The 22,424-nt window shown below is 51.0% G+C and overlaps 1 non-coding gene across 50 annotated transcripts in view; it reads left to right on the top strand.

The window, feature by feature from the left end:
- Nucleotides 1–22,424, top strand: part of LOC120595694 (uncharacterized) — a 237,324-nt gene that overhangs the window by 136,185 nt on the left and 78,715 nt on the right. For 7 of the 50 annotated variants that reach the window (XR_005650986.1, XR_005650960.1, XR_005650962.1 and 4 more), the window contains exon 7: nt 15,641–15,817. The exons of 37 other annotated variants lie outside the window; for them this stretch is intronic. This is a non-coding gene — a transcript (uncharacterized LOC120595694). Of the gene's footprint in view, nt 1–7,054; nt 8,774–15,640; nt 15,818–17,232; nt 17,570–22,424 lie in introns of those variants that run through there. 6 more of the 50 variants (XR_005650985.1, XR_005650961.1, XR_005650958.1 and 3 more) reach the window with 3 other exon arrangements.

Here is a 22,424-nt window from a genome sequence, read left to right as displayed (position 1 = left end):
CTGTCCCCTTTACTTGCCTGTTCCTTACTCCTTTTGGGGTCCATGCCCTAGAACAGTTTCTGTTTCCTTCTGCTCACCAGGCTGCTTCATTGCCTCTTGTAGTTCCTCTGTGCTGGACCCAGTTTTTGCCTTCTGAGTTCCTTTGCCTCCTTCCGGCATGGTGTCTCCATGGATGGCGTGCTCAGTAACGATGATACTAATGGTGGTAGTAGTAGTAAAAATAGGATATAGAAGTGTCTTTATTGAGCCCTCGCTTACTGGGCAAAATACTGAGCACTCCCAGGCATTATGTCCTTGTTTCCTCCAGTCACCTGATGAGTTTAGGGGCTCACTGTGGGATGGAGGCCTGAAATCCACAGCCAGGTCTTTCTAGGGACCGGAAGCTAAGTCAGTCCAAGCTGTTTCATTTCAGGATTCACTTAGATAGTTAAGCTCTCATACTAGGTTGTCGCAAGCTAGTGAACACCGCCAAATTATTTCTCCCACAGAATTATAGCCACATGTTCCCAGATGTTATAACTATATGGTTGAACTAATGTTCATACACATCATCATGTTATCAATGACACAATCAAGCCAATAATGAAGCATGTCAATATGAAGTTACACAACTCACAAGCATATAAGATATTACATGTCTGCTGATTTCATTAGCGGAAACACTTTTTATTTTTTCAACCAAAGGTATGGAAAAGAAGGGAAAAAATTCAGTGTTTTGATAAAAATAATAATCGTCTTTCCAATTAAGTATGGTGAAAAAATGACAAGATTTTTCAGAAGTTCGGTTATTAAAAATTCTTTTAGCCAGAGTCAAAAGAGCATCTCATAACAAGGTATCTCTGCCTTTTAAAATATTCATTACATTAAAGAGCCTGTTCTTTTTGTCCTGGGTGAGATACAGATAGTGTTGTATGGGAATTATTTAATATTCCCCATCGTTTCTTTCAGGTCCTCTCTGTTAAACTACACTGTAAGGCTGTTTTGTCTGAAGACATCAAGGACATGTAGATGCTACTAAATGACCCTTTATCCAGAACTTTGTGTTTTTTTTCCAAAGTAGATTGATATGAAGTTGACCCTTGGACAACATGGGGGTTAGAGGTGCCGACCGCCCCCGCCACAGTCAAAAATCCACATATCTTTCCACTTCCCCAAAACTTAGCTACAGTCGTCCCCTGGTATCCACAGGAGATTAGTTCTAGGACACCCCCCTCCCCCCAAGGATATCAAAATCCGTGGATGCCCAAGCCCCTTATATGAAATGGCTCGGAACAATGCATACAGTCCCCTCCACATCTGGGGACTCCTACCCTTGGACTGAAAATACTATTTTGGCTCTGAGGTTGGTTGAATCTGAGGATACAAAACCCTGGGGATAGAGAGAGCCAACTGTGTATTTATTGAAAAAATACACATATGGATGGGCCTGTGCAAGTCAAACCCATGGCGTTCAAGGATCAACTGTGTGTGTGTGTGTGTGGGTGGGGGGGGAATAAGACATCCCAACAGGAAAGTTTTAGAAATACATTTAAAAATGTCCTAATATCCGAGAAAAGAGATGGTGGTGCCGATTCTGATGTATCCTGACGAGGATGTAGGTGACGTAAACACAGACATTCAGGCAAATGACCATACAGGCCCTGCCTTCAGTATTTAAAGTGATTGAAGGGGAAAACCACACTGTGACATCCCAACTCTAAAAATATGCAGCATTTTAGTATATATTTTAGCACAAAATGTTTTAATACGTTAAATTAGTGTTACTATATATATTAGTAGGAAATATTTTAATTTAAAAATATGCAAGCATCGTGCTGGCTGTTTTGGCACCCAGACTTTCTAGATTTCTCGTCAATAAGATTCTGGCATAGAAATAGGTCAATAAGATTCTGGCATAGAAATAGATTAGAAATCGTAGCTTAGAAGAGCTTGATTTCAGGACAGTCGGCTGATAAAAAAGGCGCAAAAAGTGATTCCAAGGCTAAAGAGTCATCATCCCTTGCTACGTGTTGGGACGGAATGACAAGAACTCAAACATGGACGCTGCAGGGTGGCCGAGCCCGGGTGCTGTGAGCTGCTTTCAGTCCCCCTGCAGAAGCGACTTTGGGCTTCCTGCAGAGGTCCCCCCTGCTGCTACGCACCTTCCGCTTCCACAGCAGTAGCTGGAGGCAGCTCAGAGTTACCGAAGGCAACCATTCTTCCAGCGACCTCCCAGTTGTTGCTTTCTGATCTTATAAACAGTGGAATGTCTTCACACTCCACCCCACTTTCACTCAAAGCTGGGACGAGGGGGACCAGACCTCTCCCGAGACCCGCCGTGCGGTGGATGGCATCACCGCAAACAGCTTCTTCACCAAATTTAATTTCTACAAGGTTTCACTTGTCATCCAGACCTGGGATTTTGATGGTAAGTCATCATCAAAAGTCCAGTCCGGTCCTGGTTGCCTTCTGTCTTCACAAGGACAGTGTCTTAGTGGCTTCGAAGGCTCAGCTCTCTGGGACCCTGGACTTTCCTTAAAAATCAGCGAGTGGGCCTGTGTCACTTAGGAAGGCTCATGGCCACCCTTCATCAAATGCTAATTAATCACCTCCGATGATAAAGGCCGACTTTGGAGGGGTCTTGGTTTGCAGTTGTCATTTTACGAGATACAGTCACTGAGCATCTACTCGGGGCAGGCGCTGTGCTCAGGGCGAGGAGTGCAGAGCTGTCTGCGTGACCCGTCCTCCTCCTCGAAGGCTCTCAATCCCATCGCAGGAAGCCAGTTCTGGGTCCATCAGGGCTGCTGGCTCATGTGCTCTGCTCACAGCTATATCTGCAGCTCGTGGCACAGGGCCTGGTGGAGAGAAGCTGCTCAGTCATTAGTGAATGAATGGGTGAGAGTTTCCTGATTTCGGCTCAGGAGTCGCCATCTTCGTAATCAAAATTAATCAAAGGGCAGGGCTGTGTTACTTTCTCACTGTGACATCTCTGTCTGCGAACTTCCTATCCCCGGCTTGTGGTCCATTCTTTCTTCTGGTTCGGGGACCTCTTACGTGTGGAGAGCAACCTGCTTTAGGTCTGGAGGGATGGTAATTCCTATTGATTTTCTCTGCATATATAATTAATGTCTTGAAGGCATTGTGGGTACTCAGTTAGTGTCAATAAGATTCGATTCTGCTTAACAAGAGAACATTGGTGGGGGGGAACGTGCTATGGACTGAATTGTGCCCTCCACCCCCAATTCGTGTGTTAAAAGTCCTAACCCCCAAGGTGGTAGGTCAGATGTATCTTATATGGTGTTTGGAGATAGGACTCTTGGGAGATAATTATGTTTAGATGAGGCCATGACAGTGGGGCCTTCCTGTATTGGGATTAATGCCTTGTATTAGAAGAGATACCAAGGAGATTGATCTCTCTCTCCTTGCAATATGAGAACGCAGTGAGAAGGTGGCCATGTGCAACCCAAAAAGAGAGGCCTCAGAAGCAACCAGACCTGCTGACCTTGATCTTGGACTCCAGTTTCCAGAATTGTGAGAATATAAATGTCTGTCGTTTAAGCCAAACTGTGGCGTTTTGTTAGGGAAAGCCTGGGGCTGTCTTAGCTTTACTTAGAGGACGTTGGAGGGGGGTTGGGAGGTGGTCGTCTCCAAAAAACAAAAGGTTAGCGGGGAAGGCAGTTGGTCAGACATATCTTATGTGACCCCAAAGATCAAAACCAAGATGGAGAAGTGGAAATAACAGGCAGACAGATGCCAACAAAATAAAAGGAAACGGAGTCTTCTGGGTGGAGTGAGTTGTCTGCGTACCTTGCTGGAAATGTCCCTGTAGAGACCACGTGGCTGCTGAGAGAGGTTGGGGTGGACGGAATCCAAGCATTGCCCTGTGGTGTGACCCTGGAAGGTCCCTCTGGGTCCTGAGCTTCTGTGAGCTCAGGATTAATCATTGCACACAGGGACCATACCTTCTCATTTGTAGAACGCATTGCATGTCCAAAAGCAATTTTCATACGCATTATTCCATCTGACTCATTTAGCATCCTCGTAGCCGATGCCCAGCATGCAGTTGCCGAATGGGAGAGTGAATAAAGAAGCCATCGCTACACCGTGGATGACAGAAGAGGAGCATGTGGGCAGAGGGGTTTATTGACTCGGTCAATAGTAAAGGCCAGGCTAGGCTTGAACCCCGATCTCTGCTGTGCCTGGGCATCCGTGTTTTCACACCTTTTCACATGGCCAGGAATCACAGAATTGGTGTTGGTGTGGGCGGACTTGTGCACGTGGTCTGTGGTTATCGTGATGAGGCGTGAAGGCTGGGTCCGCGTTGTTCCCAGGGTCTGCCCAGCCTGCCTGTGCTGATTGCTTTTTGATTTGCAGAAGTGATTTCATTTATCTTTCCCTCCAACTCTCCTGACTTGGGGTCCGGCTCCAGTGGGGCACCACGTGACGTCATGCCACTCTCTGGTCTTAGCTACGTCTGTGGTTCTGGACGGGCCGGCTTCACGTCCCTGTGCCTCTCCCTCTGTCTCCTCTCCCTTCCTTCTTTTAGCTCAGTTCCGTCGACGTGACACATCCTGAGAATCTGTGTTAAATGGGTCACATAGATGAGAAGATCTTTGCAGAAATCCTCACAATCTCTGGGAAAGGCAGCCATGTACATGCACGCCGTTTTGGACGGCCATGACTGCTGTGATGGCTGTTGGTCCTGTGAAAGATGAGAATCCGAGGGGTCACGGGACCTTGAAAATGTGTGGACCTGAAATAAACATGTCTACCTCACTCATTAAGCTTGGTTTTCCAAGGTGACACACAGGAGGTGTGCATTGAATATACAAAGAGTAGCTGGACAGATTAAGTATCTTTTCTCTGGGAGTTTGTCCTCATCACTAAACAAAAGGGTGGCTAGTATTTTGAAGCTGTCAATCAATGCTCACATTCTAGAATACTGCGATGGGTGCCGAAGCAGCCCTGCCTCATGGGAGTTGCCCTATAAGGTCACTGTTTTGTGACATCTGGAGATTCTCATCAATGACAGAAGCTGACTAATTATGAGCGGGGAAGTGAGGGCCTTGAAATACCCCTGTCTACACATCTGGCCTCTCTGTCAAACCCAGGACTCATTTCTGATAACTTTTTTGGCTTCTGTGAAGCGGCCTGGCCATGTCTGGCCGTGGGTGGTGCTCAAAATGAACAGAACAGACAGCGGACCGGGAGGTGGGGAGCTGGGGACCCCGAGGGTGGAGGAGACGGGCTATTTTAGCATATTTCAAAGTAATGACAAGGCTTCGAGAATGGTTAGTGATGTCTGCTACTGTATTTGCTTTCTGTTTCCACGGAAAATGAAATTCTGGATGGGGTGAACCTGGCTAAGAAAAGGGTCCATGGACAAGAAAGGAAGTGACAAGTGCGACTTGGTTTTCAGAGTATTTTCCCCTGAACCTTCTTCATCTGGACTCGCAGAGCACTTACAGAGCGCTTAGCATGGGGTAGCTGGGTCTTATGGAAAGGTCGTGGGCTGGAAAAGCTAACCGAGGCACCAGTGGGAGTTAACACCTTACTAGCAGTGCAGTCTTGTCAAGTTCAGTCTACCACTTGTACCTCAGTTTCTTCATCCAACGTCAATGACAAAAAAGGTGAGGGCTGTTTCATTCTAGTGCCTCTAGACTCCGTAACAACTAAATCTCAATATTCAGTAGCTCAGCACAAAAGACGTCGATTTCTTACTCATGTAATAGCCCAGGGAGGATGGATGGTCCTGGTCAGTGGGTGGTGTTTCTCTATGCAGTGATTAGAAGACTCGGGTCTCTTCCACGTTGTTGGTCCACTGTCCTTCAAGGACCCTGAAATCCATCCAGCTGATAGGTGGGGGAGGGGAGGGTGGGGAGGCATGCCCACGTCTTAAACACCCTGTCCTGTAAGTGGCATACAGCCACTTCACTTGCAGTCTGTTGGGGAGAACTGGACATACCATCCGTGCCTGGAAGCAAGGGGCTGAGAAATATAATCCCAGCCTGGGTGACCACTCTCCAGGGGTGACTGAGCTCTGTAAGGGGGACTGTAAGCTTTTGGTAAGCACTTCTGCCATAAACATGTTCCTTAGTGTTGCATAAAGAGAGGTGACGCTGGCCTTATGAACATACCTTGTGTGGCTTGTGCCACAAGCTCTGCACGTCATTATTTGTGGGATTTTTCTCCTCCTCTTTTCTAATGTCACTTCACCTCACAGGACTATTCATTTTTTTCCCTGTCTCTGTATTTTTCTTCACGACCTAATTCGTAAACTTCCTGTGTCTGTCACGGTGCTTTGCCAAAAGCTGTTGATGGACTGACAAGTTTATGGTGGTTCCCACTGGGCTCTGTGGCTCTTTGTTTTCCCTTCTAGGTTTTCTATTGAGAACTAAGAATCTGCAAGACGATTTTGGTCAGTGCATGGGAAAGGATTTTTGCTAATGAGTGTGGTCAAGCATAGTGACGGTTTTCTAAAAGTGAAAAAAAAGGGGGCATCTTCTTTGGAAATTTTTCAAAATAATAATCCGAGCTCACTGAGTCACCACTGGGCACCAAGAGCCAAGTGCTCACTCGTATGAGAGCACTGAATCCCCTCAACAATCCCCATCCTCCAGAAGAGGAGTGTGAGGTCCCAGAGGACCAGAGACTCAGAGGCCACACGGTACCATCACCTTCTGGAAGGGAAGGTGGAGATGATGGCATAGGCCCTTCTTACACTGCACTGTCCCTTGCTTCATCATCGTGTCAGTGAAGGAGGACGTGCTTTGTGCCAGATTCTGTCATGGACGTTCAGGAGACACATATGAGCAAGTTCCTGTCCCCACGGAACTCAGGAATTGGTGGGGTACGTAGAGGGTGGTGGTGGTGGGAGAGATTATGAAAGCAAATATACTTGATTCTGATTATTTGCCATAGTTATGATCTATAAAGTCACCATGAATACTGAGTTCGCAAATACTGAATTATTGCCCCAGGGGAAATACAGGGTTAGGTTCCTGGATGTCTTTTGGCGACATTCTCATGGACCAATCAATACATAACCTTGTTTTATGTGTGTTTCTGTTTAAAGGCACCTTATTTAATATATATTGCTGATGCATTAGCATTGAACTCATGGACAACAGCACTATAAATCATGCCTGTATGAAGTTCCTTTATCATGAGGATTTTCTCTGTAAGGCACAGCACAGACTTCTTGCACTTAGGATTACCAGACAGCACCTCAGCACCGTGCTTAGGGGTCATTTTAAACAAAAAGCACAGACACGAGGCAGTCCATGGACCTTGGAAAGGACACTTACTTACAGTCTGAAGCTGAAACGAGAAGCAGCCTCACCTGGTTCCACCTCAGCTGGCAGCGTGGGCATTGGGTGGCCCACAGTTTTTTGGCCGCTCTGAGGATATTCATGAATGCAGGGTTACAGATACATTTTGACAAGCAGGCAAATTCACAGATATAGAATTTGCAAATAACGAGGATCGATTGTGGGTTGCAATCAGTGTGAGACGTGGGACCCTGGTGAGTGGCGTTGTGGGGAAGGGATCTGGCAGAGGTTTTCAGAGCAGGTGATTCCTTAGGCCAGGATCGGCAGACTTTCTGTACAAGAGGCCAGAGAGCAAATATTTTAGGCTTTGGGGCCCATGCAGTCTCTGTGACAGCTACACTCTGCCATAGTGCCCTGCGCAATACGTAACCAATGAGTATGACTGTGTCCCAGTAAACCTGGATTTTTGCGCACTGAAATTTGAATTTCGGAAATTTTCAACTTCGCTAGTCTTCTCATTTTTTCCCCAATCATTTAAAAATTTAAAAACCGTTTTCATCTTGGGAACTAAATAAAAGCAGGTGGTAGCCAGATTTGGCCTGAAGGCCAGAGTTTGATGACTCCTGCCTTAGATGCTGCTAGGTAGGAATGCTTACTAATTATGAAGAAAACTAAAGAATTCAGCAATGGACAAAGGATAAAATTTAAAAATTCACCTAAAACCCCAAGACTCAGGGATTTCCACGAACAACACGTAGCTGTCCCTCACGGGCACGCATGGTTACACAGGTGCACTTTTATGGTCCTGTAATTAGTTTATCCCTGGAGAATACATGGTGGACATCCGTCTGTGTTAGTAAGGATTGCTCTCCATCGCAAGTGTGATCTGTCATCTTCTGTAGTTGGGTGATGGTTAATGTTAAGTCATTCTTTGCCGGTGTCTTTTAAATTGTGTCCAGTTTTTTTTTTTTTTTTTTTTTTTTGCTGTGACAAATGATACCGTGTGAGTTCTCGTATACTCTCCCCACACAGTTAGGGTTATAGGGAGACAAAGATGAGTCACACACACTGTGTCCTGCTCTCGGGACTTAAAATTCAACAAGCCACGCAGGTGACACACAGCAATTATCTTGGCCAGATAGTGATGCTTTCCAGAATCAGCTGCAGCGCTGGGGGGCTCTGAGGTACAAAGGGTCTGATGTTCTGATCCAGGTGAGACCAGGCACCTGTCTGTCCTGGGTCGGCAGCTCCCTCCTGTCTGCTTGAGTTCTAGAGCCTTGTGGAACAGCAGAAAGAGAACCTCAGGCATCCTCCGGTCATCACCCCACCCGCCTGCAGATGGGAACATGGAGACTCAGAGAGGTTGAAAGACCGACCGACGGAGGGTCAGCGCGGACTCAGACTCACGTGTCCCTGGCCTGGGTTAGGGCCTCATGGCCCTAGGTCAGGTTTCGAGAAGCTGTTTTTTCAAAGCATCACGTATGGATGTCCCCTGGGCCTTCTTGATAGAACCTTCTTTATGTGTTCCAGGGCAGCGATGGTAGCTGAGGTGACGGGTAATTTCTTGAGACCCCAGCATGCCTGCTGGCCGGTTCATGGCACAGTCAGAATGTGTTCGCTGCCACCTCCGTAATTTTTCAGCCTGAGTGAACAGACCTGCACATCACCTACCTCCTTCATGTTGACAGCCATCTTTAGCTCTCGCCGGTCAGACAGGAGGTCGCTGCCTGGCGTTCCATTTCCCCGAGTCAGGGGTGATGTGCACGTGACTGAGCAGGTATCCTGGGAGTTTGTAACAGTCAGAAATGGGTAGACTTCTTTCAGAGTTTTCAGAATCCTGTTACGCTTATGCACAAAGATGTTGGCTACAGTGATATTTCTAACAGTGAAAAGCCACAAAAAGCTTCAGTGTCGTAGAATATGGGAGTGGTGGCAGGAACTGCAGCGTGTGCAGAGAGTTCATTATTCAGTCTTTCAGACATAACGACGATGGATAAAAAGGTCTGCCTTATGGGGCAGAAGAACAGGAGGCAAATCGTTAACACGGTATGATGGTATGATAAGAAAGTGCTATAAAAGTTTGGATAAAGTCCCCCCACAGGTCAGCAGTCCTGTCGTGATCAGCTGCTCCGTGCCAGGCACCCGGGCTGGGGGTCAGCGGAGGCTCTCTCAAGGAGGTGGGCAGCTGTCCGTCCGTGCCCCTGTCTCCACCCTTAGGCTCCTGGAAGCCCCTGGCAGCCTAGCTCTGAGCTGACCGGCTGGCGAAATGCCGCAGGGAAGAAACTGAAGTGCGACAGGTGGAAAAATCTCTCCTCCGGGTGGTACCGCAGCAGAAGGAGGGCAAAGCAGGGAGGCCTGCCTGACAGAGCCTCGGCTTGTGGGCGAGCAGGCCTGCATCCAGCCCACAGCGCAGGAGCCCACCTTCTCAGAGTCATGCTGCGGGGCTGCGATGAGTGTGTTCCCCAGAGCGTTACAGATGCGAAAGCTGCACGTCGGCGGGGCGAGTGGTTGGTGTTGCTGTCTGCAGTTCAGGGGCCTCCTCCCCTGACCACCACCCCCTTAAAATTCTCAGGCTCTGACAGCACGAGGAGAAGGGCTGGCCAGGGAGCGGAGCCGGCGGGCCCTGAGCTCCTGCTCCTTGACAATTCCGGCATGATTCATAATGATTGTAGCAGATGAGGCATGAGGTCCGCGTCTCAGACTGCAGCTGATGAAAATCTTTTCCCAGAGGAAGCATGCCCAGCCTCCTGGGAGGACCTTTGGAGGACTTCAGCCGTCTGGCTGGCCTGAGCTGCCCGGTTCCCAGCACTGCGGTCAGCAATGAGCAGCCTGTGATGCTCGGGCGGTGGTTCCTGTCCGTCTGCGAGTCTCAGAGTCGGCTGCGCCTGGACCGGCTGCAGGCAGGCTCGGCGCTCAGGATGCTGTAGCTTCCTCCTGGGCAGGGTCCTGAAAATAGGGATTACAGCAGGCTGCATTTATGTTCAGTATTTTTTTATATCTGGAAAATAACAACAACAACAAAAAATCACTGTAATTGCACCAATTAAAAAATTAGTATAAGGATGGGAACCAACAAACACCACCGTGAAACCCATCCCGTCTCTTCTTGAGAGATAATCCGTCTTATCTGGAAATTTCTGTGCACCCAGTGCTGTGCTGCTCAGCCTCTCAGGAAAAGAAACAAGCCCTGAATTGTAGGTTTGCTGATTTCGGTGGCAAAATCCTGCCATGGCTGAGAGGCTACCAAAGGTTTAAGAACTAGTTCTCAGAATTCTTGAATATTTAAAAACTGGGTTTCGTGAACCCCATGCACCTCACAGGAGCTCACTTTCCTTTTTCATTTGGGAAACTGGAGACTTGTTACACACATCAATCTGCGTGTCCTTTCCATTTCCTGTGTCACAGACTCCTCCTCAGGCCAGCACGTGCCGTCACGTAGCTCCTTTCCTTTTCATGGTGAGGTTTCCATGAAGGTGCACCATTGCTTCTGGAAGGTTCTTGGAAGGGCAGATCCGCCTCGCCAGAAGAGGGGAGGGTGACAGCAGCTCTTGGCGAGCAGGGAGGCTGGCTCCTGCCACACTCTCCATATCTCAGGCCTGGCGCGTGTCCTTTGAATTTATTCTGGCTTCTGGCCTCTTCCAAATGTTATTCTGATGATCTGTAAGTGACCAGATCTGGTGGTGACACTTCCCTTCACTCCTGTTCATCTTCAGCTTCCATTAGATAATCTCATTTTTCATTCGAGAAACTCTTTCTTGATATTTCCCTGTTCCGTGTGTCCCCTCCCCGAGGCTGGGCAAAGTGCCTGTTCTCCACGATTCCTTTAGAACCCACGGCTGCCACCCAGGACTGTGCTCAACACACCTTACTAGTTATTGTGTGGTGTCTGCCAGCTACCGGCGGAGAAGCTGGGATGCTCTGGTAGGCAGAAAGGCCCCCAAATTGTCCACACTCTGATTCTGGAATTATGCCTGTGAGTAAAATGTGTTCCTTTACGTGGCGAAGGGACTTTGCAGGTGTAATTAAGGTTTATGCAGAGAACTTGCTCTAGCATAGAAGGATGCCCTCAAGAAGAGTCAGTTTCCAGGTAGGAGGATTCGGGGTGCTGCTGCTGGCTCTGAAATGTGGGGACTCTTGTGCAAGAACTGGAGGGAGGAGACGAGTTGCTAAGGGTCACCCCCATCTGACTGCCAGCAAAGAAACGGGCCTCAGTCCTAGAATGCAGGGACGTAACTTCGGCCAATGGCCTGAATGACTGAGCTTGGAAGAGGTTTCTTCCCACAGCCCCCTGGTTAGAGCCCAGCCAGCTGGCAGCTGGCAGCTGGCATCCACCTGGGCAGCCTGGGGCGGAGAACCCAGTGGAGCCACCTCTCGCTTCTGACCTATAGAACTGCGAGGTAATCAACATGTGTGATTTGTTATGGGGGCTGTGGAAAACTAAGAGTCATAGCGGCTGGGGACACAGATTCTGGTCCCCTGTCTTCTGACTTCAGAAAACAGTAGCCCCCCCTCATCCACAGGGGACATGCTCAAAGACCCCCTGTGGATGCTCGAAACCGCGGATAGCACCAAACCCTATGTGTACTATGTTCTTCCCTCTACATGCATACCTATGACGAAGTTTGATCCATAAATTAAGCACAGGAAGAGAATAACAGTAACTAAAGATAAGGTAGAATACTTGTAATAATATACTAATGAAAGTTATATGAATGTGGCCTCTCTCAAAATATCTCATTGTACTGTACTCACCCTCCTTGGGATGATGTGAGATGATAAAACGCCTTGAGAACTTTCACCTTTTCCCTTAAAAGAAGCACTTTTCGGCTCCTCTTTGGCATATCCAAATCTCCAGCATCACTCTTTTTGCTCTTTGGGGCCATTATTAAGTAAAATAAGGGTGACTTGAGCACAAGCACTGCGATACCATGACAGGCAGTCTGATCGCCAAGACAGCTATGAGGTGATAACGGGCAGGTGGCGTCTACAGGTGGAGACGCTGCACGAAGGGATGATTCACGTCCCAGGCAGGACCGAGCGGGGCAGTGTGAGATTTCCTCACGCTACTCAGAATGGTGTATAATTTGAAACTGAGGAATTGCTTATTTCTGGAATTTCCCATTAATATTTGTGGACCACAATTGGCCACAGGTAAGTGGAACCACACAGAAAGCGAAACCGTGGATGGGGGTGATGACCATGAGTTTGCTGCTCCCCGGGAGAACCCTAAGTGCCTAGTGTCTCCCTTTCGATGGCCCAGGCCAGCTTTTCCTGGCTCTCCTGAATGAGGCGATTCCACCATCTTCCAAATGGTTCATCTTTCCTGCCATCTGTAGTCCTCACTCAGTGGATTTAACCTCCACAATGTGGGGTTCGGCTCGTGATGTCACCTCCTGTACTGCTGGGCTCGCTTCCTACAGGGTCTCCCCACATCCAGACCTTCTCTCTTCCCACTGTGCACCCTGTTCCCAGATGCACCTCCCTGAAGCACGCTTTGCCTGCATCACTCGCTCCCCAGCTACCGGCATCTTGTGGTTTCCCTGTTCCCACCGAATCCAGGGCAGACCCCTCAGCCAAGAATTTGCAGTCCCCAGTCAGGACAGAAGCCGGCCTCTGCGGCCGATTTCCCGGGACTCCCTCTGGGCATTTGTCCCTTTGCACGCCCCAGCTTTCCCAGCTCCACGTCTCACACTTCTGCCAACCCTGTAGGGCCCTGCTCGTGAGCCGTCTCATCCCTGGAGCCTCCACAGAGCCCCCGGGGGTACTGGCATTTAGAAGTGTGATGCACAAGTCCCCATTGACCGTAAATGCATTAGTAGGGCCTTCCCCGCCCTGTCCCTTGTTCTCCCTCAGCGCTTTGTGCTTAGTGACACCCGTCACCCATGCCCACGACGTAGTCATGGGTGTCAGAATGGAGGAGAGAGGCCGTGGGCCTGCTTACCATGTTAGGCATATTACTTATAGTTGCTCATTAAAATAACTCTTATATGAGCATTCAGCGCATTCATTTTGCACTGTTTTAAATGGATACCTCCACTATCTTGAAACATCTCCGAAGTATTTTTAGCACACTCTTCCTTCAACAGTACTTCTATTCGGAGGAGCTGCTTATACTGAGTTCCAAGATGGCCCAGACATTGGTGAATAATATTTTACTATTTATAGTATTCCGATCACCAGCTTCATAATAATAGCTAACACATGTTGCGCACCACGGATTAGATCATTTAAGCCTCACGACAGTGCTCTGAAGTTGGGACTATTCGTATCTACGGTTTGTGGATGAGGAAAGGGGGCACAGAGAAGTTAAGTGATTTACCCAAGGTCACGCAGCTAGTTAGTAGTAGAGCTTGATTTCCCACCCAGGCAGTTTGGCTCTAGAGCCTGCACCCCAGTGTCCCCTAGACTGCATTGTATCCCTCTGCACAGCTACGCTTTTGTCCTCATCGGAGGCAGAACGACCCTTCGTCCCGGGGCGAACGTCATCAGCGTTATTGCTGGGGATCCTTACTGTCTTCAACACTGCCCATGTGCACAGGGCTTCACAGGGTTAGAGGTGCTCCCCTCCGTTCTCACGCCGAGCAGTCACCAGGATGTGAGGCTGGGGGCCGGGACTAGGATGATTCCGTTTCACAGATGCATCCCAAGTGGAATGACCAAGTCCGAAGCAGCAATCTCGCTGAAGCCACTGGGTACAGGGGACTCGGGCCCCCAGCACTCCTTGTCCTGAGGTGGATGGGAATCCCTTCGGCCACAAGCGGGACTCCTGACCTGGCCCGATTGCCACCCCACTCTTAAACGCTGCTGTTCCCACACCAGGCGGGTCATGGTCGAGCCCCCTCGAGACACTTACACAGGCCCGAATCGGAAATGATGACTTTTTTCCCTTAGAATTTCATTTTTGGTCTGTGGATTTTCCATTTATGAGTTCTTATATTCTCTCTTGGGGTAGGGAGGCCCATTTTCTTTTTTTTCTTCTGTTTTTCCCCAAGCTGGAGAAATATGGGGTAGGGAGGGAAAAAAAAAAAAATCTTTCCATAGTCCATCCTAGGGAAGTTTGCCAAAGAGTGCGTCTTGCCGGCTGCTGGCTGGAGGCCCGTCCCTGTCCTCAGAAGCCACGTCCACAGCGAGCGCTCTGCAGAGCTAGAGCCAGCATCCAGCCCAGGGGACGTCCATGGTGGCCCTGGCATCGACGGCTGCACGCAGGCCGACCCTGCCTTGGAATGTACTTTTGAGCACAGAGCATCTCCTTGCCGCTAACCATCCCCTGTGCTGGGAAACTGCGTATTTCCTATTCCCAGTCCTACTCCCGCCCCAATTCATTCCTTTTAATAACTGCACAGGAAGTTCCTTTCCCTCCAGTAAAGATGGTCATAACATTTTTCAGCCTGGGTGTTGACATTTTCTTCGAATCCCCAAGAGCCTTGACACAGGCGCATGAATCACATTTTAGAAGAGACCAGAGCTTGGCCTCTAGATTAGATGAGACTGAAGTTCAAGTACAGGGCTGGGCCTTGGACTGGCTGTGTGGCTGTGGGCAAGTTGCTTAACCTCTCTGAAGCTCCTTTTTCTGTCTGCAAAAGTGGAGGGCGTAGCCCCAGCAGAGCTGTGCCTCCCCAGTTTGGTCGATGGCTTGACAGAGGATGCTGGGAGGTTGGCAGAGAAAATGAGATAATGCGACAAAGTCATTTCCCATTGAAGAGGCTTCAAAGTGTTAATGATCTTAGCAGTTTTGCTTTAAGGAACTGGGGCCACAGGGCAAGTTCAAGTTTACTCTCGTCTTTATAAGGGCGTCACTGGTGGCAGGCAGCACATCCAGGCAGAGAACCCAGGCTCTGGGGTCAGAATGTCTACTGGTGCATCTGGACGCCACACTTACCAGCTCTGGGACTTTGGACATGTTTAACTTCTCTGTGCCTGATTTTCCTCATCTGAAAAATGGCGATAAAAATGTCCCCTGCCTCATAAAATTCTTGTGAGGCTGAGACGCGATAATGTGTGCACAGCCATAAAATAATGCTTGCCGCGGGAAGCGGGAAGCACTTCTTAGCTCCTGTCGTTACGGCCCCTCCCCTCTGTGTGTGCGTGTGTGCATTGTATGGATGTCTGCTTTTCCACTAGCATGGGAGCGCTGCACACCTTCGGGCACGTGTGGTCTCTGTAGGGCACAGAGTGATGTGACAGCTGTCTTGGGGAGAAGGGGTTCAAAATGTGATCCGAAGATCCTTGTATCGGAGTTGCCTGGGGGCGACTGTCAAAAATATCAACTCCCGGGCCCCAGCCCAGAGCCACCGAATCGGATGCTAGGTGATCGGATGCTAGGTGATCGGATGCTAGGTGATCGGATGCTAGGTGATCGTTTGGATTCCTGTTTGGTCTTTTCTTTCCAGTTCTCAGCCCGGCAGCTACAGCAGAGCTGCAGGCCCTGTGCAGAGATGGTTTGCTGCATGCTCTCCCTATCCCCAGTAAAACGAGGACATTTGGGGGTGCGGAAGAGGAGGCGTGGATCAGTGAACATGGAGCCTTTGCGTGGCCGTTATCCTGCATTTGTGGAGCTTGGGAACATGGTAGGGATCACATCCTTTCTGTGGAAATGCTTAGTTCACACCCGCTCTCCCAAGCGTGGTTGATTCCAGCCACTTTAACTCATTGCTCTCTGCTCTCATTCTGTACTGGGGAAAGGAGTGTTTGATGCTAAAACCTGCAATTTAGGTCTCAGCCTGCAAGTCTTGGCCGAGGTGGCTATTTTCCTACACTCACGGAAGCTGTCTGTACCCAAGATGCACCGAACTGTTCCCTGGCAGGGCCAGAAGTCATCAGGTTCATTTGTTGGCGTTCCGAGTCATCGCTGCCTCTCTTCCATGCTTGTGCTCCCATGGCAGCAGCATAGGGCTCAGCACAGTCCAAAGAGCCTGAGTTCAAATCCTGCCTGGGACACTTAGCTCAGTAACTTTATATGAGTAGCAGAATTATATGTATCTTCCCTTTCCCCTCTATAAAATGGTGTGGTGAATTGATTACATGAATGGTTCCAACTCTTCACCTGTTCTCTGTCTCTCTGGTGCTGGGCTAGATTGTCCAGCGAGGGGTTGTTGATAGACATATTGTACTGTTGGACCTCTGCCGTCACCAAGAGAAGGACATTTCCAAGCTAGCCTTCTGGTTCTAGGAGAGAGGTGAGACACGTAGAACATGGCCGAGGTGTTCTAATCCTCCTAGCTGAAAGCAGCCTAGACCAGCTGACAGTCAACCAACTCCCAGACCCTGAGCCAGGATCGTCAGAGCCGCCTGCCTGACCACCCAGATGCACAGACACTTACTGCTTATGCTGTTGAGGTTTTGTTGTTATGCAGCGTTTTTTGGTGATAGATACAATTGGGAATATCAATACCAAGTATTCGATGACTTGAATTCTGCAAGGGCAGGGGTGGCCTAGTACCACATGCATTGCTTGTTATATCATGTCCTTGCTGAATGATTGAACGGCCTGAGGAGGGTAAGTTGGGTGGATGCGTCCAGCATATCGCCTGCTTCCTCCATTCAGAACGTCTCTGATTGGCTGGGATCAGTGCCATTCCCCGTTCACTTGGTTTTCTGTAAGAGCAGAGGTGCCATTTGCTGGATATGAATAGAGTAAAGCAGTGAATGAGATGGGGAGAGAGAGCGGGGGAGAGAGAGCTGAACGTGTGTGTGTGTGTGTGTGTGTGTGTGTGTGTGTGTGTGTGTGGTGGGAAGTGGACTAGCTGAGGTCCTAGTTTTACATAAGAAGCTAAACCCTCAGTCTCTGTTGATTTGCTGAATTCTTTGGGTCTTCAACCCCAAGGCCATATTCCTGCTATATTCCTCAGGGGGAAAACAGTTTGACAGATACCAGTTTAAGAACTGACCGTGGGTGAGCCGGAGAAACAGCAGCCCCCACATTTTCAGCATGTGCTCTTTGATAGGCACTTTTTGGCCATATTCATTTGATTCTCACTGCAAGACGCTACAGGGAGAAATTGCCCTTTTTGGCAAGAAGATGAAGAAACTCAGCTCAGAGGCATCACATGAATGACCAGGGGCACCGGCCGAGAACGTCAGAGCATGAGCTGTTTTGTCCAGGGCTGCCTGACAGCAAGGACAGCTTCTTGTCACCCCATTGCGCTCTGCGGGGACCTCAGCAAGCAGCGGCAAAATCGCTGTGGAAGTTCCGCCAGGAGAAGGCACGTGGCCTGCCCAAGCTTACGCATTGTGACCAGGGTTACCTGACACCCCTTCCAGCGCCCTTGGTCTGTCCGATTGAGATCTCATGGGTCAGTGGACATCCCTGAAATGCCATGGTGAGTTTCCTGGGAAGGCATTGTCAATTTCCTGGTCTCCACGTGAGTTCCTTAAAATATGCAAAATAGGACACCGTAGAACCCCAGAGCTGCTGGCATGTGCTGTTTCCGCCCCACCGAAGAGCTGTGGAGCTCCCCGTTTGGGGACCGACTTGCCTGTCCTCCCTCTTGCCAGCTTGGACGGTGAGAGCAGGGCCAGTGCCAGGGAGGTTCCTGGGCCTGGGTTCAGGCTGGCCCTGGCTGGGCGGGAGGCGGATGGAGTGGTGGGCAGAAGCCGTGCTTGGCCAGCCGCCCTGGGCACCTGCCGTTCTCATGTGTTTGCTCAGCGGGTCGGGAGGGGAAGCAGGATGCTTTCTGTTGGGCCCTGGGCGTTCCGGGTCTCGGGGGCCAGCTGCTGGGGCTGGCAGCCTCTCTGAGGAGCAGTCTCTCGCCCTCTCTGTACCTCTATCTCTCAACTACCTGCCAGGCAGATAATCATCTCACTGGCTAAGGTAACCCCAGGAGAAGGCAGGGGTCTCGGCTAATGGGCAGGGAACATACACTGGCAAGGTGCCCAAGAGCCTTCGGTCCTGGAGGGAAAGAGACCCCTCTGGCATACCCCCCTTTACCAACCCCATCCCTGGTACCTTTAAGTGTCCTGCCTCACACCATTCCCAGCCCCTTTTCGCCACATCAGCAAGTGTTTGCTGGAGTTTTGGCAAGAACCTCCGGTGACACCCAGCCTGCCTTTGATGGGACATGAGGAACGATTTACGTTCACCAGAGCTTCAGGACAGCTCCCTCCCTGTTGGAACCATGAGAGAGAGAGAGAGGGCGGCAGGGGGAGGGAGGGAAGGAAGGAGGGAGAGAGAGAGAAAGACAGAGAGACAGAGACAGAGACAGAGACAGAGACAATTCCGAGGTCGCTCTTGCAGCCGGAGGGTTTCTGCCTCGGCGAGAGGGAGCATTGCAGTGACCGGCACTGATGGACCCGTGAGAGCTTTCTGGTTTGCGAAATGCTTTTATGCACAGTAGCTCACCTTGACTCCTGCACCCTGTGAACGAGGTGTTATTAATAGCCCCGGTTTACAGGTGGGGTAACAGGCCAGGAGAGCTCGAGTGACTCGCCCAGTGCCATCAAAGCAGAGACTGGCCACCGGGCCTTCCCTCTGAAACCCAGACTTCCTTCTGGTTCACTCTATGGTGGCCGTGGATGTTAAGGAGCACGTGGGTTCCCATCTGGAATTCGTGCTCAAATGAAGTCAGAGTGGCGCAAAAGCAATTAACACTTTCCTGAGCTGCTTTTGCTTTAGGTTCAGCCGTGTGTGGTGTGTCATCTAAAAGGTCTTCCGAGGCAGGTGTCATTTTCCCCTACTATTACCCTGAGGCAGCTGGGGCCTCCCAGAGTGGAGAGGCTTTCCCCAAGTTCCATGTTAAGTGGAGGGCACAAGGTGAGCCCAGGTTTCTCTGCCTCCAGCGCCCTGTCCTTCCTCTCCTCATGCCGCAGTGCCTCCTGCTGAAGCCAGGTGTGCCAGGGCAGGCCGGCAGAGTGAGGAAGCTGGCACACCTCCTGGACGGCTGGGGTGACACCCAGAGCTGCTGGTCCTTTCGAGGGAGAAGCTCAGACAGCAGGCTTGTCCTTATAGGCCTCCCAGCCACCCCGCGGTCCAGATTCATGGATCTGGGGTGGGAGAGGAGACACTGTGTAAATCCTGTGGTCCAGTTTCATCGTTCACCCACCGAGAAGTCACTCGAGGAGGGTGTGACTGGCCCCACCTCACGGAAGGGGTGGCAGAGCTTGGAGCGGAATCTGGGCCCCCCGATCCCGGGCCTGTGCTCTGAGGTCCTCCTTCTGCCACCTCCCGCTCCCTCCCTTTGCTTCGAGCTCTCCTACGGGTCACCTGTTGCAGCCTTGATCACAAGCTGCTGTGCAGCCCCCACTGCCCACCCTGGGGTCCATTTATGTGTGCCTGTCATCTCCAGGAACAGCACGAGGACCTCAGAGGCAGGGGTTAGGTATGACTGTCTTTGGAGCTGGGTAGTTGGGGCTCCGAGTTGGTGGGATGTGGGTTTCAACCCTGCCTGTGTGACCAAGGCCAAGCTGTATGTTGTTGCTCAAGTTAAGTGACTGTCCCTTCCCTTCACCCCATCTTGTGCTTTCCTGCAACAGTTGTAATGGCTCCATGTGGTCCAGCACTTAGAATGTGCCAGGCTCTCATCCCACATGGTGGCGATTCCACTCAGAGCTGGCAGGATGCGACGCTTATTGAACATGTACTGTGTGCTGGGCACTGAGGCTCAGGGGTAAGACACATCCCCAAGGTCACGGTCAGTGATAGAGCCAGGAAGGGAATACAGGCATTTTTTTCTCTAGGCCCCACGCGGGGCACCTAAGTCCTGTGCCATGTGACAAGGCTCTGCCAGGTCTTTATCTTGGAGAGACACTCGGACGCCATCTACCTGGGCCAGGGGAGGTGCCAGCAGGCAAGCTGGCCGAGGCAGGGACCCTGATTTTCTGGCTCGCGGCTGGTCCTCTGTGCCCCCAAGGGTCTGTCTCCTAGTGGGTGTTAGTCCACGTTAGACAAGTGAAGACGTGAGGGAATGAATTCTCCGAAATGCATGGACGCCTAACGGACTCTTTAGGATTCTTGAGAGACACACGGGGTTGCCCTGTGCTGGTCCCCGCCACCTGCCAAAGCAAGGCCTTCCCCTGGCCTGAAGCTCCTCACTGTGCGGGGGCCACACCTGGGACCTCCTGCTGGCTGCCGGGAGCTGCCTGCACCTCGCCGTCCCCACCCAGCCTCCTTCTCCTGGCTCCCTCTTCCCGCCACGGGCTCCCGCCGGTCCAGCCCACAACGGCCTCCCTTTGTCCTCCCATCTCGGTTTCAGCAGGCCATTCCAGCCCGGTGCCCCAGCTTGCTTCGCACACCCCTTTGAAGCCTTGACGGGCAGCCGGTGGAGCTGGCGAGAGTGCCGGGGGCTGGGCTGGTGTTGGGGCTGGTGCCAGAGCCCTGGCAGCCCCGTCTTCCTCGCTGGCTTCCTGGACCTGGCTGTCCTGGTCCAGGACATGTATACGGGGACAGAAGCGCCTGGGTGTTTCTGTCAGCAGGCGTGGACAGTCATCCGGGACTGCTGGCCAGGCTGTTCCCACACCGAGTCCTTTCTCAGGTTCCCCCGTGGGGAAGCCCTCAGCAGAGCCCACGGCCCCTGCTCCATGCAGAGAATTGCAGCAGGAAGGGCCTGGCCGGCTCCTGAGCCTCTGAGGAGAGGTGGGACAAACCTCGGCTCCACACGTGTGCGGCACCTCAGTCTGCCATCTCCAGCCGCGAGACCTACCAGCTTCGTGCCTCGGTTTCCCCTTCTGCACGCGGGGAGACAGAACACCTACTGCGCACTGTCCAGTGAGGAGGGACGGGGAGCTGTGGGTGAGCACGGTGTGGGCCACGCTTGGCCAGCAGTTGCTGGCTCTGGTCAGTGCGCAGTGGTCGTCAGGGGGCTGCTGAGCGTCTGAGGGTTGGGAAGAGCAGGGCGCCATTCGTGGGCCCAGCTCGGACTCCAGGGACGGCCTCGTCCCCCACACTGCTGGCCTGCCTGACACTGTCACTCCTGTCCCAGATCCGCGTGAGACTGAGGGGCTTCCGTTCTTACGTTGTAATTTTAAAAGTAGTACACGGTCACTGCACAATTTAGGATATTCAGATGAGCCAAAGGGAACCCTAAAAGCTCCTCATAATCCCGCCACCCAGGTGAGGATAGCCAGCTGCGCATTTGCAGTGTCTGTCCCCTCGCCACATGCATAGGTCTGGGTGCCCTGACCCGCCGTGCAGTGGTGCTCAGAGGTGGGGCCTTCGGGGCCTTCGGGGTGATCAGGGTTAGGTGACGTCACGAGGTTGGAGCCTTGTCGTGGAATTAGAGGACTTACAGGAAGAGAGAGAGCACTTTATTTCTCTCCTTGAGAGCAAAGAGGAAAGGCCGTGTGAGGACTCAGGGTCCACCAGCCAGAAAGGTCACCTTCACTGGGAACCCAACTGGCCAGCGCCTGGATTCTGGACTTCCCAGCCTGTAGAACTGCGGGGAATCGGTTCTGCTGCTTAAGCCGCTCGGTCTCTGGTATCCTGTCACAGCATCCCAAGCAGGCTGGGACACACATACAGTAGAGTAGCCAGTTTACAAGCTATTATGTACTTATAAAATAATTCGTTCACACATACACACGTATTCTTGCAGATACACGTATTTGCAAAAGTGAAGTATTCGTTACCAGCTTTTGCCGTTTAGCATAAGGTGAACTTTTCCCCTGTCAGGACGTTTTTCTACATTTAAAGGCCACATGGTATGTCACCACATAAATGTGCCATACCCATTGCACAGGTGAGGAAGTTGACCCACTGAAAAGCATCGTGAAGTCCTCCAAGATTACCCAGCTGCTTGGGGTGCAGCCGACACCCAGACGCTTCTCCATGAAGGTCTGAGTGGGTCCCCGAGGCAGATTTCACAAGCATCTGAGTTCCATGAGAACAGGGCCCACTCACCGCAGTCTCCCCAGCACCTGCTAAGTGGTGGGTGCTCTATTCATAGTTGTCAGTGAGCGAATGAAGCTGTGTCCACTTCCCTTTCGATCCTATTTCTTCTTGCTCAGACCTCATCCCAGAGTTCAGTGTTTCTCTGCACGTGGCCGTCTTCACCAGCCTGTGTACCGCGCAGGTTAGAACCGCGTCCGATGACCCGTGAATCCCTCGGCCCGGGACCGTGGCCTGGCCCAGAGCAGGTGCTAGGTAATTGAACACCGAGGGGCAGAAGCAGGGATCTCTCCAGTCTAGATTCGAGGCGGTGCCCTCCCCACAAAGCTTTTCTGAGCTCTTTCATCACAGGCAGA

The sequence above is a fragment of the Pteropus medius genome, unplaced genomic scaffold (assembly GCF_902729225.1).
Source record: "Pteropus medius unplaced genomic scaffold, Ma_sr-lr_union100, whole genome shotgun sequence".
NCBI lineage: Eukaryota > Metazoa > Chordata > Mammalia > Chiroptera > Pteropodidae > Pteropus > Pteropus medius.
The sequence above is the reverse complement of the archived record's forward strand: the minus strand, read 5'-3'. Positions and strand labels throughout refer to the sequence as shown.